Source organism: Lipotes vexillifer, unplaced genomic scaffold (genome assembly GCF_000442215.2).
Source record: "Lipotes vexillifer unplaced genomic scaffold, Lipotes_vexillifer_v1.1 scaffold393, whole genome shotgun sequence".
NCBI classification, from domain to species: Eukaryota; Metazoa; Chordata; class Mammalia; order Artiodactyla; family Lipotidae; genus Lipotes; species Lipotes vexillifer.
The window spans coordinates 2,206,441-2,216,705 of record NW_006774564.1 but is presented as its reverse complement, the minus strand read 5'-3'; the positions used below and the strand labels follow the sequence as shown (position 1 = coordinate 2,216,705).

Genomic DNA, 10,265 nt, shown 5'->3' with positions numbered 1-10,265 from the left:
TATCCCTTCTTGGGTCCCTTCCCAGTCCTAGAACTGAATCTCTTTCTGAGTGTAATTCCCATAGGAATGACCTGGTTTGTGGAGAGCAGATGTGCCCAGGGCTATTTCCTGCACCCAGCCCCTTACCCCCAGGGCCTGAATCTCTCAAGCTGCCAGGGCCCTGGAGAGAGAAGCCACTTGAGGACAGCAGCTGTGACTCAGACTCAAAATCGAGAGCTGCAAAGGACCTTAGAGAGCATCTACACGTCTAGTCCAATCCTCATTTGGAGCTTGGGCTCAGAGAAGCGAGGAGAGTAGCCCCAAGTGCACTGCTCAATTATGCAGGTGCAGCCCCTGGACTCTGAGTTTAGTGCTCCTTCCAGGATGCCAGCCTGCTCATCTCTTCCTACCCAACTCCTAGGAGTAGGAGGGATTTTCTCTTGGGAGCCTTGGCCCTCTTGCCTGGTCCTCCAAGCCAAGATTGTGGGAGATCAAAAAGGTGAAAATTCGGAGCCCACAGGACAGCAAGTGCCCCAGGAGGGATAAAGCCGGTGAGCTTTGGAGGTGAGAAGCCTCCACCTGGAAACCTCACCTCGACTCTTTGCAGCTCTGTGGCCAACACTGCCCCCTTGTGGTATCTGACTGTCAGGGTGGCCTAGAGGCCCTGAAATGTAGCAGTTGGTGTCTTCTCTCCAGCCCAGGTCCTCACCATCCAGGGTCCCCTGCCCCCAGGGCTGATTTTGACCCTCCAGGCCTACCCTTCCAGGCTAGGCCATCTGAAAGACCAAGCTTTCACACACCATTCTGCAACGGAGTCCTCAGGTAGGTGGTCAAGGGCTGACTATTGGCCCCACCCCCACCCCAAGGGGCCACTCACAGTCCGTCTCTCCATCCTTAAGGAGCCCTGGGTCTGGGAGTCTGGCCCTTCCTTGGCCGTGGGGGCATGAGAGTTGGATGGGGTGGGGGGTGGGGGTCCTGTGGGTCACGAATGCAGGGAGAGGACTTTGGAGGAAAGAACACTGTCTGGCAAAGAGGCCATAGGGCCCATATCCCTGTGCTCAGCTGTGCCCAGCCTGGAGAAGGAAGGGTCAGGTTACCCTAGGGCTCAGTTGGGCTGGCGGGGCTGAGTACACGTTGCTTAGGGAGACTGTCCCAGAGACGTAGAGCAGGGGCGCCCCCTAGAGTCAGAGACCAGGCACTGCTGGGAGTGCTCTGTGGACCCCAGGCTGGGAAACCCAGCTCAACTCTTTGTTCTTAGGTCAGAGCCCAGGACCTGACAGTGAGCTGGGCAGCTGGGCAGCCCGCTCTGGAATGAGCAGCTGGGTGGTCCAGGGTGCCCTGTTCCTGCAGATCAGGCTGGGAAGCTTCTTATGACACCATGAATCTAGAAGGGAGAATTTCCAGGCACTCAAGTTACCGCTCCACCCTTCACCTCCCTCACAGAATGGACATGCAGGTCATGAGTGAGAGCCCCACCTGGGACTCATGGGTATCATTTGGTCTCTACATCACTTCATCTCTGACGGCCCTGAGTTCACTCTGTCATATGGTCACAGGCACTATCTCCTTGATGACCTATGTGTTTTTTCTCCTCTCTCTAGGCCTGAAGGATAAGGAAAATTCCCAGCCTTGAGCTCATCCCCTCACTCTGGAACTTGTGGATTCAGTAAATACTTATCAACTGACTCACTAAAAGACCAGAGATGGGCACATCTGTGGCCCTATGTTTCCCAGATTATTTTTCAGTCAAACTGGACAACTTATCGTGCCCTGTCTCCATAAACCTGCCTGTCTCCATGTTTTTTGCTAGACCTGCTCCTTCCACCTGAACAGCTCTCCTTCCCTCCTCTTTCAACTACTCACAGTTTAAATCTACCCCTCCTTTAAGACCCATGCCACTTTCTTCAGGAAGCCTTCCCATATTTCCTGAGGGAGTGGGTTCACTTTTTCCTTTGAATCTCCATGGCACTTTGACTGACCCTCCTTTGAAGGTTATAACCTGCTTCATCTCCATTCTAGATTGTAAGCACCAAGAGGGCAATGTTTATATTTGTTTCACCTTCGTATCATTTCTCTTACCCCCTAAACAGAGCTTTGCATATAGAAAGTGCTCAGTAAACATTCTTGAATCGAGTGACATGAAGCCTGCAGTTTGGGCTGCTGGGAGCTGCAGGAGGTGGGAATGGGATGCTCTGAGGCTTCAGGCGATGATGAGAGTGTGCTCAGGACAGGGAGGCAAGGACTGTACAGGGAGGTGAATGGGGAGTCTGGGCCTCCTTGGACCCTTGCCTGGGGAGGAGGAACACTTTACTGAAGAGAACAGGCAGGTGGGAGCACCTTGGAGATGTGGTAGGTTGAGGAAGGGAGCCTGGTATTGGGGAAAGTTCAGGATTGCCCCAGCGCCAGGTATGACGGACCCCCAGCTATCCTGAGTGACAAGCAAAGAAAAGGGGGCATAGAAATCTGGAGGCTTAGATTCTGGTCATTTCTCCTTCACCCTCTAGCTGTGTAGCCTTGGGTAACTTACTTCCTGTCTCTGGGTCTAATCATCTGTAAAATAGTTACCTGACCTCCTATGACCCTTGCAGCTCTGCTCTTCTGACTCCAGCTGGGGGTTCTGAAGTAGAGGGGTAATGATTAGTGGGAATTTGTACATGACCCCCCTCAGGCCTAAGCACCATCTAGGTCCTGGACCAGAGAAGGTGACAGAGTGCAAAGCTGTGAAGAAGGAGGCATGTGGGCTGAGTCAGCTGTGGCCTGACTCAGAGGATGTGGAGGAGGGCAGCAGGGAGGGACAACACTCCCGACTCAGGGTAAGTAAAGTGTCTGGTTATCAGGCTCCAGGGAAGGGTTTTCAGGGACCCTCATTTTCCTTTGCTGTGCTTCCCTGTCCTTTTCCTTTTCCCAACCCCAGACTCAGTAAACAGAGATCTGGGATTTAAATCCCAGCTGCTCAGCTGTGTGGCTCTGAGAAAGTCACTTAACCTCTCTGAGCCTCAGTTTCCACGTGTATAAGTGGAGTTATTAAAACTAACTCAGAAAATTGTTGTGAAATTTCTCCTGTGAAATTGCCTTGTTCTAGGGCTACTGCTAGATCTCCCTCCCTCCTCAAGTCTGGAAAAGGGCAGCTGGTACAGATCGGCCCTCAAGCCACAGGGCAAACCGTTAATGGAGCTTTTTAGGTACACCGGGGGTGGGGTGGGGCGTGTGGAGGAGCAGGTTGATGCTGAGGAGGTTGGATGGTAAGAACAGGGAGAGGGCTATTGCCCAAGCAGCCCTGATGCTAGTGAGGAAGGGCCACTCTCCCGGGAGACCTATTTATTGTGCAATTATCAAAGGCCCAGCAGCTCTCTGGGAATTTTTCTTTGGGGATCCAGCATTGAGCCCCAGCTGATGGATGGGGGGGGTGTGGGCAGCATGGGGAAGACTCCCCCGTCTCATAGCAGTCCTGGCCTGCACATGCACTGTGGGTGTTCCTGTCACTCTTTTGAGCCTGGTTCATCCAAGGCCCCCAGTTTCTAATCTGGTTGGGAAAGATTTATTTTTGGGTCCCTGTAACCTAGCAATGGGCTCACATGACCAGTGGCAGCTGCAGGCTGAATATACTGTTGGATCTTGGCTCCTGGCAGGGGGTGTAGGCCAGACTGTGGGGGAATAAAGGGAATGGAAAGGCTTTCACCTCTGCTTTCCTCCGACTCCCTCCTCAGCCCCTCAGCTTGGTCACAGATGGTGGGCAGGGGGGTGGCTGCCTGGGGAGCAGGCGTGGCTGGAGCTGGCACAGGGGTCTCTGGACAGCCGGGTGCTGAGCTGCAGTGGGGAGGTCCCAGCTGTGAGCCTGCTCTCCATGTGGGGAGGGTTGGGTGTCCATGTGGATGGCGGTGGGTGCAGGGAGGGTGCCATGTTGGCGTCCTGGGGGGCGAGGCCAGTCTTTGTTGTGGGATCTCAGGGACACCCCTGGTCGATGCTGGAATCCCAACATCCGGCTTCTTTCCTTTGTTCCCTGTTAAATTGTTAATATTCCTGGGAGAGAGAACACATTAAGCTGCTATCAGTGTGAATGGATTTGTCAGCCTCTTTCCTGAGAGCAGGCTTTGACAGATGCAGAGAGAGCAGAGGAGGGCAGTGGGTGCCACTGAGCAGGCGAGGGGCTACAGGGAGAAGGCTGTGGGCACATAAAGTGCATTCGAGAGACTATTGAATACATGGATGGGCAAACAAAGATAAACTTGGTCCCCTTCAAGGTCTCATCTTGAGGAGGCAGGAAAGAGTGGGAGGGGACATAGCTCCATCAAGAGGTGGGCAAGTGTAGGGCAGGGCTGCACCAAGGAGAAAGTTTGGGATGGAGAAATCAGACCTCAGCACCAAGGGCTCCACCATGATCCTAAGGAGAGGGGTACCCCTGACCCCAACCTGTAACAGGAGCCCACTCCTGGGTATGCATGCAGTATGGTGGGCCATGGATCTCTGATGTGGCTTGTGGGACCACCTCCAGTTTCTCCACCTTGGCCTTCCCACCTCCTCCACTGTGCTAAGCTCTAGAAGGAGGGATTGGCAGGGTGGGGTGGGAGGTTGTAATGTCAATAGCTACTCCAAACCCTGAGTTCATTTAATGAGATATTGCATAAAAAGGCCTCCCCAGATTGGGCCCTCAAGAACTAGTATCATCATCATCTTTGTTATTCTTGTTATTATTGTTATCAGCTGCCTCCAAGTCAGGATAGGCAGTTTTTCCTCTCCTTCTGCCTCTCCTGAGCCAAGATGACCTCCAGCAACCGAGAAGATGCTCTAAGATCCACTGCCTCTTTGCAACCACCTTTCCCAAAGGCTCTCTGGGAGGGGCCTCAGGACCTGGAGACTGCCCGCTGGCCATCACACCAGTTGTTTGACCAGCCAGGGTACTAGCTCCCCCAAGCCGGAGAAGCAGGCTATGTATTATAGGCTTCCTATCCCTATTAGATAAGCTAGGAAGTGAAGAATGTTTGTCCATTTTATAGATAGAAAGATTAAGGCACAGATGGCCAACTCACAGGCTAAGGTCTTACTGTAAACCAATAGAGTAGAGCCCAATTAGAACCAAGGATTCCTGACCAATCCAGTGCTTTTTTTTCCTTTGGCCACACTGTGCAGCTTGCAGGATCTTATTTCCCCCACCAGGGATCAAACCCAGGCCCCAGCCATGAGAGTGCTGAGTCCTAACCACTGGACTGCCTGGGAATTCCCTCCAGTGCTCCTTCTATAATCCTGTTCTGATGAGCCCGAATTCTCTCTGGTTCTTTGTGAATCTTTGGAAGGGGGCCATGTCAGTCTGAGCTGGGCTTCTGCAGGAATGATGTGGGTGCTGATCAGGGATAGGCTTTACCTGATCACAGAGGGTTTGACTGATGCCAAGATGATCTTGCCGACATGATAGCACAGGGTTTGATAAAAATCACTTTGCTGTCTTCAGGTTCTCATTTGACATTTTAATTAGATTTCCCTGTATTCAGGTATATCTAATTTTGTTTTAGGCTGTTTCCTAGAAGGTAGTGGCCATTTCTATGGAATTGGCTTTAGGGCCTCAGCCCAGTGTCTCATGTCAGGCCTCCAGGGAAGCCATGGGGTCAGGGGGAAAGGAGTAAACGCTTTGACTTCAAACAAGCCTGGGTTCAAATATTGGCTCTGGTATTTACTAGCTATGTGACCTGGGCAAAGTCACTTCACCCAGGGTACCCATTTCCTCATCTGTAAAATAAGGTGAGTAATGGCTGCCTCACAGAACTGGTGTGAGGATTGAAGGTCTCGTATGTAAAGGGGCTGGCACTCGTAAGAGCTCAAGAAAGGGTGGCTGGGATATTGGAGATCACAGGGTCGGGTCTGGGCTGGTCAGTGGCCTCTTTGTTGTTGACCTGGGGCAGCCACCTTGCTCCCTCTGAGTTTCCTGGGTGATTCATTGTTCTTATGGCTCTTTGGGTTGGGTCTGGTAAACAATTCCAGAATTCCCTTTCTTCCCTTTTAGAGACAGAGGGAGTTCCCGTATAGGTGAGTCTCAGGGAAGAGGGCTCTGGAGTAGATATTATGCCTGAATTCCTTGTCTAGGCTCATGGCTCTGCCATGCGTGGCTTTGGGCAATCCCTTGACCTCTCTGGGCCTCACAAATATGGGTGCCTTGGCCTGTAGGATGTCTTACAGCTCTACAATGTTAGGATCCTATCCTTGGGTGTCAGTTCTAATCCTGGGGGAGCTGTTTTCTTCATAGTTGGTGGGAAGCCATGCCCCTTCATTTCACCTCCAAAGACTCATCACCTGGCCTTGGACCTTCTGCCGATAATGTTCCCCAGCTCTGCTCAGTCCCGCAGATCCCACAGATCCAGACCAATCAGAGCCTTCCTGAGTACCTGCCTCCCGCTCCGCCTTCAGGGAGCAGTGCTGTGCTGGTACCACAAGGTGGCTTATGAGGATTTTGGATTCCCCCATCTCCACCAGCTCTCTCAGCCCCACACCACATAAACATACAATCTAAGAAGACAATAGGAAGGCACTTTTTGAGGGGCAAGTGCAGGGTTAGGACAAGGCCCTTAGCTCCTCTTCAAACCCGACAGCCACTCCTGAACCTGTCCTCTCTATACATGCGGCAGCTTCCAAAGGAGCCAAACCTTGGGCCACGCCCTCGAGCCATGGCCCCTGCCAGACCTGACCCTAGTGCCCTGTGCCTGTAGTGACTGGCCCGCTACAAAAGCACCTTGGTTCTGATGTCACAGAACCATGCAATGGCAGGGCTGTCAGGAACCTTTAGGGATCATCTGTCCTATATTCTTTTTGAACAGATAAGAAACTAAGGCCAGAAATGGCAAGTGACTTGCCCAAGGTCACAGTTAGTAACTGCCAGAGCCAGGCCTTAAACCTGGATTTTCTGACTCTGAGTGCTCTTTTTATATCATCAGGCTGGCCAGGAGGGTCTCCCCTGCCTGCCATCACCTGACCCCAACAGGTTTTTGAGTTACCACTCCAGAAGCCTGAGAGGAAGGGGAGGGGCTGGGCCCACTCCTGGGCGCCTTGCCTGGGGGCACTGGTGCCTGGCTCCTGGCTGCAGAAGTGGCTCCAAGGGGCTGGGTGGGAAGCAGGAGGCCATTAGGACCCAGAAGCTCTCAGCGCATCCTGCTCTGCCGGCTGCCTCTCACTGATCACTGCAGTGGTTCAGGCTTCAGCAGCCTTGGAGAAGCATCAGCTGAGAGGAGCTATCACATGGGAGCCAGGAGCTGCTCAGCAAAGGTAGGAGTTGCCGACTAGGCCAGGAATGGGGGCCAGACCCAGGCCTGGTGGTGAATGCTGAGGTACTGTACAGAAGGGTACAGCCCATCCTACCTCACAGTGGGCAGTTTTGTCAGGGGATGGGCCCCCAGGTATCCCGAAGGCAATATTGGGGTGTGGGCATCTCTGAAGCCTAGAGATGGGGCTTGATCTGCTGCCAGCAGGAGTACCCACATCCTGCAGGCAGACAGGGTTCCTCATCTATCTTGCTCTATGTCATAGAAATGGGTCCCCTTCATCCTAGGAATGAATCCTTTGGCATCCAGGCTGACGGACAACTCTGTGTCCTGGGTGTCGGCAACTCTCCTAGGGAGAGGTGCTGTAGCCCCCTGAAAATCTTTCCTGGCTTAGGAGGGGCATGCTCTTGTCTGAAGGGAGGCCAGTCTCGGGTCCTTGGGACGGAGGCTCTGCATCTAAGAAACAGGTGTATGTGAATCCCAACACCTCTGTGGCCTTGGGCTGGGCACTTATGTACATCTTGCATCCTGAGACACGGCTGTTTGTAACTTGACCATACCCCTGCTAGAGGCCCAGACCCCAGATCCTAGGGTGGCAAAGCCTTCCAGTTACTGAGAAGTCCTAGAGGTGAGGGAAGGGCTGCTGGAAGGGAGCAGAGGGAGGACAAGAGTGTCCAAGAAGGCATGATGATATGAGCTAGGAATGGAGTGAGGCTCCCTGGGCTTCCCCTGTGAAACCGTTACCCACAGCCCTCTCAGGCTTTACCCTGGTCCATCAGTGAGGAAGTGCTGGGGAGCAGGTATATTGGCTCTTCTGTTAGGAGGTAAATGGGAATACTGGAATTTAGGGGTCAGTGCAGAGACACTGGCAAGGCTGAGGGGGTGAAAAGAGAAATGTCCAACGCCTTCTTGCCTAGGGCTCCATCATGGCTGCACAGCACCCCTCCATCTCCACGTGGAAACCATGTCTGCTTCCCGCAGTCTGGGACCCTGGGTGAGCCCTGCTGGCAGACACTTGATGTCCATGCAGACATGGTGGGCCTTGACTCCTTTAGCTTCCAGGGCCTCAGAGTCACGTCTTCTGGGCCCCACTCCCAGGTAGAAGGAATGCGGGAGTCATGGCATAGAGAGTAAGGGGCAATGTTGCCTTCCCTGGTGTTTCGTTCCACATTTTTTTCTGGCAGATTGTCTTATGAGGAGGGTCTGCATTTCTGGGCCCTCTCTTCACCTTCTCTGCAGACCCAGTGGCTATGTGACATGTGCTGTCTCTTATCCCTGGGGAGAGGCACGTCTCTAGGTAGTTGTTCAAAGTTAGGGCTGCCTCAAGTCCAGGAGCCCGAGTTACTCGTTCCAGAAGACAGGCCCCTGGCTGGCACACAACTGATGGACTGAGTGTTTTTGGAGTATGTCCTGGGGGCAGAGATTCAACTGATCAATTTGAGTTTGATTCAGGTCACAAAATTGTACTGAGCACCTATTGCATGCATGGCATGCTGGAAGTTAAATTAGTGCAATGTTGGTGGTAACGCCAAAAACCAAGGGTGATTGTACGGCTGTAGCAATGGAGAGGCAAGAGGATCCATCTGCCCCAAGTGGGCCCCTTTACTGCAGTCAGAGAAATGATGGGTTTTTAACTGAGCAGCTACCAGGCCCTCCATAGCCCAGGAGCTCACTGAGCCATCAAATGTCATATATGGGAACCTTAGAGGTTGTCCAGTTCAAACCTCCCATTTTACAGATTAGGAAACTGACCCAGGAAACTTCTGGCTTGTCTGCACAAAGCCCATCAGACTTGGCATGTCCACAGTTTGCCTCTAATTTCGATACCTTAGTACACTATGTTGAGGGAATCTCGACTTCAAGAATGGCATATGGAAATCAAAAAAAAAAAAATTAAAATGATAGCTGACCCTTGAACAATGTGAGGGTTAGTGGTGCTGACCCGTTGAGCAGTGGAAAATCCAGGTATAATCTATAGTTGGCCTTCCGTCTTGCAATTCTTCTGAATCTGCAGTTCCACATCTGCAGATTCAACCTACTGCTGATGGGCTCCTGTAGTACTGTAGTATTTACTACTGAAAAAAATCTGCAGGTAAATGGACTCCTACAATTCAAACTCAAGTTGTTCCAAGGGTCAACTGTACATTGAGCAACTTATTTCAATTCTGTGCAAACTCAGCATGGATAATGAGACACGTAAAACAGCTTTGAGCAGGAGAAATGAGAGACACTGAACACTCAAGACTCCGCCCCTTGCCAGTTTCTTCCAGTTTTCCTCTCTGCTTTATGCTCACCCACCTCCACCCCTCCATACCTCTTACAAAGATGCCTACTCCTTCCTCCTTGTTCTGGGACTGTGGTAACAGTCCAGGAATAGGAGGGTTTTGGCCAGGGGTCCTGTGATGATCTGCTCCAATGACCCAAGATCCAGGGCCCTGGGAAGTGGGAGGTTAGGAGCAGCTCCTCTCCCACCTGTGGGTGAACAGTGACCTTGGGAAGTTAATGAGTGGGTGGAGAAGGGCAGCTTTCATATGACTTATGCCCTTCTGGCTTTGGGAGCAGTGGAGTCCGGATGAGCTGAGCTCCCAGTTTCCCTCCACCTGGGAGGTTTTGTTTTCACTGGTCCTTCTCAACACTCCCAAAGTGGCAGCTCTTTGTCTTGGGGATGGTGATGTCCAAGCACAATGCACAGTCCTTCCCCCTTTCAGGTAATCTCTGCCTAGTGGTGAGAGACATTTTTAGAGACGGTTCAAATTCAACAACTATTTACTGAATGTCTGTTATGTTGCAGCCACTGTGGAGGGCACCATCAAACACAGTATGGCACAGTGGGCTGAAGTACTGGCCCTGGAGCCAGGCCTCCTGGGTGCATACCTGGACCTTGCTACTTACTAGCTGTGTGACCTTTGGTAAGTTACTTTATCTCTGCAAGCCCCAGTTTTATCGATTGCAAAATGGGGATAAGAATAACATCTACCTCATAGGGTTGCAAAACGATTAAAATGAGTTAATAGGGGCTTCCCTGGTGGCACAGTGGTTGGG

General features: G+C 52.1%; 1 protein-coding gene across 1 annotated transcript in view; it reads left to right on the top strand.

Moving 5' to 3' along the window:
- Window positions 1-7,144: 7,144 nt before the first annotated feature.
- GPR61 (G protein-coupled receptor 61) overlaps window positions 7,145-10,265 on the top strand; it is a 5,823-nt gene continuing 2,702 nt past the window's right edge. The window contains exon 1 of the mRNA XM_007449314.1: window positions 7,145-7,227. The gene's annotated coding sequence lies outside the window, so the exon portion shown is untranslated. The remainder of the gene's footprint in view (window positions 7,228-10,265) is intronic.